We start from the raw sequence: 8,415 nt of genomic DNA, 5'->3' as shown, positions 1-8,415 counted from the left end.
AAATTTTTTTCGCTGAACTTTGCATTAATAGGGCTAAGCTCGATCGAGCCTGCTCTGGAAGCTGGCTTCTCCTAAAAACCACCGTGGGAAAATATTTTTCGCTGAACTTTGCCTTAATAGGGCTAAGTTCGATCGAGCCTGCTCTGGAAGCTGGCTTCTCCTAAAAACCACCGTGGGAAAATATTTTTCGCTGAACTTTGCCTTAATAGGGCTAAGTTCGATCGAGCCTGCTCTGGAAGCTGGCTTCTCCTAAAAACCACCGTGGGAAAATATTTTTCGCTGAACTTTGCCTTAATAGGGCTAAGTTCGATCGAGCCTGCTCTGGAAGCTGGCTTCTCCTAAAAACCACCGTGGGAAAATATTTTTCGCTGAACTTTGCCTTAATAGGGCTAAGTTCGATCGAGCCTGCTCTGGAAGCTGGCTTCTCCTAAAAACCACCGTGGGAAAATATTTTTCGCTGAACTTTGCCTTAATAGGGCTAAGCTCGATCGAGCCTGCTCTGGAAGCTGGCTTCTCCTAAAAACCACCGTGGGAAAATATTTTTCGCTGAACTTTGCCTTAATAGGGCTAAGCTCGATCGAGCCTGCTCTGGAAGCTGGCTTCTCCTAAAAACCACCGTGGGAAAATATTTTTCGCTGAACTTTGCCTTAATAGGGCTAAGTTCGATCGAGCCTGCTCTGGAAGCTGGCTTCTCCTAAAAACCACCGTGGGAAAATTTTTTTCGCTGAACTTTGCATTAATAGGGCTAAGCTCGATCGAGCCTGCTCTGGAAGCTGGCTTCTCCTAAAAACCACCGTGGGAAAATTTTTTTTTTCGCTGAACTTTGCCTTAATAGGGCTAAGCTCGATCGAGCCTGCTCTGGAAGCTGGCTTCTCCTAAAAACCACCGTGGGAAAATTTTTTTCGCTGAACTTTGCCTTAATAGGGCTAAGTTCGATCGAGCCTGCTCTGGAAGCTGGCTTCTTCTAAAAACCACCGTGGGAAAAGTTTTTTCGCTGAACTTTGCCTTAATAGGGCTAAGTTCGATCGAGCCTGCTCTGGAAGCTGGCTTCTCCTAAAAAAAACCGTGGGAAAATTTTTTTTGCTGAACTTTGCATTAATAGGGCTAAGCTCGATCGAGCCTGCTCTGGAAGCTGGCTTCTCCTAAAAACCACCGTGGGAAAATATTTTTCGCTGAACTTTGCCTTAATAGGGCTAAGCTCGATCGAGCCTGCTCTGGAAGCTGGCTTCTCCTAAAAACCACCCTGGGAAAATTTTTTTCGCTGAACTTTGCCTTAATAGGGCTAAGCTCGATCGATCCTGCTCTGGAAGCTGGCTTCTCCTAAAAACCACCGTGGGAATATTTTTTTCGCTGAACTTTGCCTTAATAGGGCTAAGTTCGATCGAGCCTGCTCTGGAAGCTGGCTTCTCCTAAAAACCACCGTGGGAAAATTTTTTTCGCTGAACTTTGCATTAATAGGGCTAAGCTCGATCGAGCCTGCTCTGGAAGCTGGCTTCTCCTAAAAACCACCGTGGGAAAATATTTTTCGCTGAACTTTGCCTTAATAGGGCTAAGTTCGATCGAGCCTGCTCTGGAAACTGGCTTCTCCTAAAAACCACCGTGGGAAAATATTTTTCGCTGAACTATGCCTTAATAGGGCTAAGTTCGATCGAGCCTGCTCTGGAAGCTGGCTTCTCCTAAAAACCACCGTGGGAAAATTTTTTTCGCTGAACTTTGCATTAATAGGGCTAAGCTCGATCGAGCCTGCTCTGGAAGCTGGCTTCTCCTAAAAACCACCGTGGGAAAATTTTTTTCGCTGAACTTTGCATTAATAGGGCTAAGCTCGATCGAGCCTGCTCTGGAAGCTGGCTTCTCCTAAAAACCACCGTGGGAAAATATTTTTCGCTGAACTTTGCCTTAATAGGGCTAAGTTCGATCGAGCCTGCTCTGGAAGCTGGCTTCTCCTAAAAACCACCGTGGGAAAATATTTTTCGCTGAACTTTGCCTTAATAGGGCTAAGTTCGATCGAGCCTGCTCTGGAAGCTGGCTTCTCCTAAAAACCACCGTGGGAAAATTTTTTTCGCTGAACTTTGCATTAATAGGGCTAAGCTCGATCGAGCCTGCTCTGGAAGCTGGCTTCTCCTAAAAACCACCGTGGGAAAATATTTTTCGCTTAACTTTGCCTTAATAGGGCTAAGTTCGATCGAGCCTGCTCTGGAAGCTGGCTTCTCCTAAAAACCACCGTGGGAAAATATTTTTCGCTGAACTTTGCCTTAATAGGGCTAAGTTCGATCGAGCCTGCTCTGGAAGCTGGCTTCTCCTAAAAACCACCGTGGGAAAATATTTTTCGCTTAACTTTGCCTTAATAGGGCTAAGTTCGATCGAGCCTGCTCTGGAAGCTGGCTTCTCCTAAAAACCACCGTGGGAAAATATTTTTCGCTTAACTTTGCCTTAATAGGGCTAAGTTCGATCGAGCCTGCTCTGGAAGCTGGCTTCTCCTAAAAACCACCCTGGGAAAATTTTTTTCGCTGAACTTTGCATTAATAGGGCTAAGCTCGATCGAGCCTGCTCTGGAAGCTGGCTTCTCCTAAAAACCACCGTGGGAAAATATTTTTCGCTGAACTTTGCCTTAATAGGGCTAAGTTCGATCGAGCCTGCTCTGGAAGCTGGCTTCTCCTAAAAACCACCGTGGGAAAATATTTTTCGCTGAACTTTGCCTTAATAGGGCTAAGTTCGATCGAGCCTGCTCTGGAAGCTGGCTTCTCCTAAAAACCACCGTGGGAAAATTTTTTTCGCTGAACTTTGCATTAATAGGGCTAAGTTCGATCGAGCCTGCTCTGGAAGCTGGCTTCTCCTAAAAACCACCGTGGGAAAATTTTTTTCGCTGAACTTTGCATTAATAGGGCTAAGCTCGATCGAGCCTGCTCTGGAAGCTGGCTTCTCCTAAAAACCACCGTGGGAAAATATTTTTCGCTGAACTTTGCCTTAATAGGGCTAAGTTCGATCGAGCCTGCTCTGGAAGCTGGCTTCTCCTAAAAACCACCGTGGGAAAATATTTTTCGCTGAACTTTGCCTTAATAGGGCTAAGTTCGATCGAGCCTGCTCTGGAAGCTGGCTTCTCCTAAAAACCACCGTGGGAAAATATTTTTCGCTGAACTTTGCCTTAATAGGGCTAAGTTCGATCGAGCCTGCTCTGGAAGCTGGCTTCTCCTAAAAACCACCGTGGGAAAATATTTTTCGCTGAACTTTGCCTTAATAGGGCTAAGTTCGATCGAGCCTGATCTGGAAGCTGGCTTCTCCTAAAAACCACCGTGGGAAAATTTTTTTCGCTGAACTTTGCATTAATAGGGCTAAGTTCGATCGAGCCTGCTCTGGAAGCTGGCTTCTCCTAAAAACCACCGTGGGAAAATATTTTTCGCTGAACTTTGCCTTAATAGGGCTAAGTTCGATCGAGCCTGCTCTGGAAGCTGGCTTCTCCTAAAAACCACCGTGGGAAAATTTTTTTCGCTGAACTTTGCCTTAATAGGGCTAAGTTCGATCGAGCCTGCTCTGGAAGCTGGCTTCTCCTAAAAACCACCGTGGGAAAATTTTTTTCGCTGAACTTTGCATTAATAGGGCTAAGTTCGATCGAGCCTGCTCTGGAAGCTGGCTTCTCCTAAAAACCACCGTGGGAAAATATTTTTCGCTTAACTTTGCCTTAATAGGGCTAAGTTCGATCGAGCCTGCTCTGGAAGCTGGCTTCTCCTAAAAACCACCGTGGGAAAATATTTTTCGCTGAACTTTGCCTTAATAGGGCTAAGCTCGATCGAGCCTGCTCTGGAAGCTGGCTTCTCCTAAAAACCACCGTGGGAAAATATTTTTCGCTGAACTTTGCCTTAATAGGGCTAAGCTCGATCGAGCCTGCTCTGGAAGCTGGCTTCTCCTAAAAACCACCCTGGGAAAATTTTTTTCGCTGAACTTTGCCTTAATAGGGCTAAGCTCGATCGATCCTGCTCTGGAAGCTGGCTTCTCCTAAAAACCACCGTGGGAATATTTTTTTCGCTGAACTTTGCCTTAATAGGGCTAAGTTCGATCGAGCCTGCTCTGGAAGCTGGCTTCTCCTAAAAACCACCGTGGGAAAATATTTTTCGCTGAACTTTGCCTTAATAGGGCTAAGTTCGATCGAGCCTGCTCTGGAAGCTGGCTTCTCCTAAAAACCACCGTGGGAAAATTTTTTTCGCTGAACTTTGCATTAATAGGGCTAAGCTCGATCGAGCCTGCTCTGGAAGCTGGCTTCTCCTAAAAACCACCGTGGGAAAATTTTTTTCGCTGAACTTTGCATTAATAGGGCTAAGCTCGATCGAGCCTGCTCTGGAAGCTGGCTTCTCCTAAAAACCACCGTGGGAAAATATTTTTCGCTGAACTTTGCCTTAATAGGGCTAAGTTCGATCGAGCCTGCTCTGGAAGCTGGCTTCTCCTAAAAACCACCGTGGGAAAATATTTTTCGCTGAACTTTGCCTTAATAGGGCTAAGTTCGATCGAGCCTGCTCTGGAAGCTGGCTTCTCCTAAAAACCACCGTGGGAAAATTTTTTTCGCTGAACTTTGCATTAATAGGGCTAAGCTCGATCGAGCCTGCTCTGGAAGCTGGCTTCTCCTAAAAACCACCGTGGGAAAATTTTTTTCGCTGAACTTTGCCTTAATAGGGCTAAGCTCGATCGAGCCTGCTCTGGAAGCTGGCTTCTCCTAAAAACCACCGTGGGAAAATTTTTTTCGCTGAACTTTGCCTTAATAGGGCTAAGTTCGATCGAGCCTGCTCTGGAAGCTGGCTTCTTCTAAAAACCACCGTGGGAAAAGTTTTTTCGCTGAACTTTGCCTTAATAGGGCTAAGTTCGATCGAGCCTGCTCTGGAAGCTGGCTTCTCCTAAAAAAAACCGTGGGAAAATTTTTTTTGCTGAACTTTGCATTAATAGGGCTAAGCTCGATCGAGCCTGCTCTGGAAGCTGGCTTCTCCTAAAAACCACCCTGGGAAAATATTGTTCGCTGCTCCAGCCCATTAATCTACACAAGGTAAAGAGCGGACACTTCCATAGGCCCCAGCGGCCCATTTAGCTGGCAGGGAGCGCACTCGGCGGCCGTTGTAATCCCAAACTGAATAAATAAAATCACAATTAAAAAAAAAAAAAACTTACCGGATGGATAGATATCTAGTTTGGCGTAGTGCGTTGGGCGGTAGCCTGCGCCATCTGGTTTGCCGCGACTTATGATTTTCTTATTATTCCCGCATGCCGAATTTCAGCTATTATTACTTCACACGTATGTGTGAATCCTAATGCGGACAACTAATGGACAATACTATATACGGTTAAGACTGACTTTAAAGCCAGGAAACCCATATAGGTTTGTGCTGTCCAGAAGAACACCACCAGGGAGTAATCAACAGAGTTTATTTTCGCAAAAAAAGAAATATGATGGGCAGTTTGTGCCTTGTATATAATACAAAAACTACAGAACACAAGCACCGTGTATCAAGGATTCACAAACAGTACATCCTACAAAAAAGGACAAGCATATTATGGCATGCATAAAAGTATTATCAAACAACTGAAATTACAACTGCAATTGGATTGAAAGCCGGTTTTGAATTCTCAAGCAAGTTCCATGGAAGGGGCACACACATATAACATATGCAGCATCAGCAACAAACACACACAAAAAAAATGGCCATGCAGTATCAGAGCTCGTTGATCCAATGCATTTTGTATGCTAATAAAAAGTTCAGCAGAAGAATTGTGAGATGCACGATGACCACAATGAGAAAAGAAAAACAAAAACAGACAAGTAAATGCCTAAATGAGATTGCCACTAGTATAGACCTATTTAGTCTGTGACATAGTCATTAAATAACCCTAACACAGCATGCAGCGCACAATTAAACATACCTTGCTCCTGCTGATTTAAGTAACAATAATGACCAAAATAACAAGAACTGAAAGTCAACCGACGGACTAATACAAGTTTTATGTTCATGTCACGTTTAACATCTCACATTTAACATGTAAGGTTTAACATAACCACTGCCATAAAAAGCACACATGAAATGGCTGACAAAAGACTGCTACAAGCAGACTGGTGACCGGTGTACTTGCGACCCACTCATCACAAATGATTCCAGCAAAGGCTTGGCATGCAATCTGCACTGCCTAATTAAGTACATCCTACAGGGTGTCTACCAGATGACTTTTTCCAAAGTCCATGATTTTTCAAGGTTTTCCTTGACTATTTTGATAAATATCCTTGGCTGTTTCTTTCTTCGAAGGATAACATTTTGGGCAATGTTATTCAGCACAGCTGTGGCGACACTTGATCGCCGGGCTTCGTTTTGCACCACCGTGCCACTTTCACCGGTCACTTTCCCTGATTTAGTCAACCTTTTGAGAGTTTCCCTGATAATTCCTTGACTTTTCCAGGTGATCTAAAATTCCCTGACAACTTCAGGCTTGCCCAGGTTGGTAGACACTCTGATCTCAATCTCCTTCACGCTTCACATATGTGTAAAGCAGAAACAATGTCCAAAAGAAAAGGAAGTTGCATCCAAGATGAAAGACCTCGGAGAGTATTAAAAAAGATCAAAATGGGAACTTACACATTCCACATGGCCATACTAGAAAAACACAGACACGACCATCTAAAAAAGCAGTCACTACAGTAGACCAGTAGAGTGCAACCTACTTGCTGCAAATAATCCCAACAAATGCCTAGTGTGCAGTATGCACGGCCCAATAAAATCCCAATAATATTAATTTTACTCTTGCAGGTATCTTATGAAACGCAACATAAGGGCTGAAACACATCTCTAGAATGAAGTCCTACCCACTGAACTTTTCAAGCTGTACACCAAAGACGCAAGAATGAAAGCAAACTTTATCCAAGTTTCTATTTACGAAACGGACATGTCAGCACAATTGAATCCTGCAAAACATTTTTCATCATAATCGAATCCTGCAAAACACCTCAAATTCCGCGGTTCACGGAATTTGAGATGAAGAGCAAACTTTTTCAACCATAATGGGAATCGTTTTCTCTTGCCCTTGGATCTTAATTTAACATGGCTTGACAGTAGGTGAAATAACTCGTCTTGTCACGTGAGGGCGAATGATGTCGAGAGCTTCCGAAGCTGATCGAGGCATATTCTTCTCTTGCTTGCGCAGCCTTGCGATGGTCTTCCGGTACTTTGAAACCTTGGCTTGGAGACGCCTTATGATGTCTTTCGTTCTCGACGCAAAACTGCGCAGAGGAGGCGTAGAAGTACCTGAAACGGATAAAAAAAATGAAATCAAAGCAGGTAAGCAGTTCTGCTTATAACCATCACAGCCAACATTACCTTACAGTGACATAATATGCAAGTAGATAATATGCCCTTAAACTACAGACAATCAGAAATCAAAGGAAACTGGGCGTTTGAAGCTATGTTGGCTAAATTTACAAAATGCCACCCTATGCCTTGACACCACAGTACATAAGGTGTATTACAGGTTTTGCATGAAAAGCCCATCACCGGAGAAGTAGACAAACTAAAATCCACCTTGACACACACAAATTTTATTTATATGAGTAGTACCATATGGGCACACAGGTGAACAAAAGGAATAGGACACTTACAAGCTTCAACTGGTTCACAAGAGGATGTGGACGGTGTCACCAGTCAGAGCTCCAGCGGCGAACTGCATGATGGCCTCGATGGGGTCTGCGCTGCACGGTGAGTCAGCCGCTTCCATGGAGTCTGGAAGAGTTTGTCTATTAGACGCAGGCTGTTGTTTCCAACACAAGTCCTTCCTCACCATGAGCAGCAGTTGAGGGGCCTTTGGGCCGGAAGCTGCACTGCATGAGGGGGCTGTAGCCTCCATGGGGTCTGCGCCGCACGGCGGGGCTGTCACTTCCATGGGGTCTGGAAGAGTTTGTCTATTAGACGCAGGCTGTTGTTTCCAACACAAGTCCTTCCTCACCATGAGCAGCGGTTGAGGGTTCTTTGGGCCGGAACCTGGAGGCTGCACTGCACAATGGGGCTGTAGCCTCCATGGGGTCGGTGCCGCACGGCGGGGCTGTCGCTCCCATGGAGTCTGGAAGAGTTTGTCTATTTGATGCAGGCTGTTGTTTCCAACCCAAGTCCTTCCTCACCATGGGCGGCGGTTGAGGGTTCTTTGGCCCGGAAGCTGGAGGCTGCACTGCACGATGGGGCTGTAGCCTCCATGGGGTCTGTGCTGCACGGCGGGGCTGTCACTTCCATGGGGTCTGGAAGATTTTGTCTATTAGACGCAGGCTGTTGTTTCCAATACGTCCTTCCTCACCATGGGCAGGGTTTTTTGGGCTGAAAGCTGGAGGCTGCACTGCACGATGGGGCTATAGCCTCTACGGGGTCTGCGCCGCACGGTGAGGCTGCCGCTTCCATGGAGTCTGGA

At 45.4% G+C, this 8,415-nt stretch overlaps 1 long non-coding RNA gene across 1 annotated transcript; it reads right to left on the bottom strand.

Moving 5' to 3' along the window:
• Nucleotides 1-5,382: 5,382 nt before the first annotated feature.
• Nucleotides 5,383-7,785, bottom strand: LOC121835554. The gene is made up of 2 exons (XR_006077670.1): nucleotides 7,619-7,785; nucleotides 5,383-7,268 (listed from the first exon to the last, which is right to left on the bottom strand). It is a non-coding gene; the product is annotated as an uncharacterized LOC121835554 (long non-coding RNA).
• Between the last annotated feature and the right edge of the window lie 630 nt (nucleotides 7,786-8,415).

This window comes from Ixodes scapularis, unplaced genomic scaffold (genome assembly GCF_016920785.2).
Source record: "Ixodes scapularis isolate PalLabHiFi unplaced genomic scaffold, ASM1692078v2 PGA_scaffold13__105_contigs__length_92229423, whole genome shotgun sequence".
NCBI classification, from domain to species: domain Eukaryota; kingdom Metazoa; phylum Arthropoda; class Arachnida; order Ixodida; family Ixodidae; genus Ixodes; species Ixodes scapularis.
Note: the sequence above shows the minus strand (reverse complement) of the source record. Positions and strands in the feature narration are given on the sequence as shown.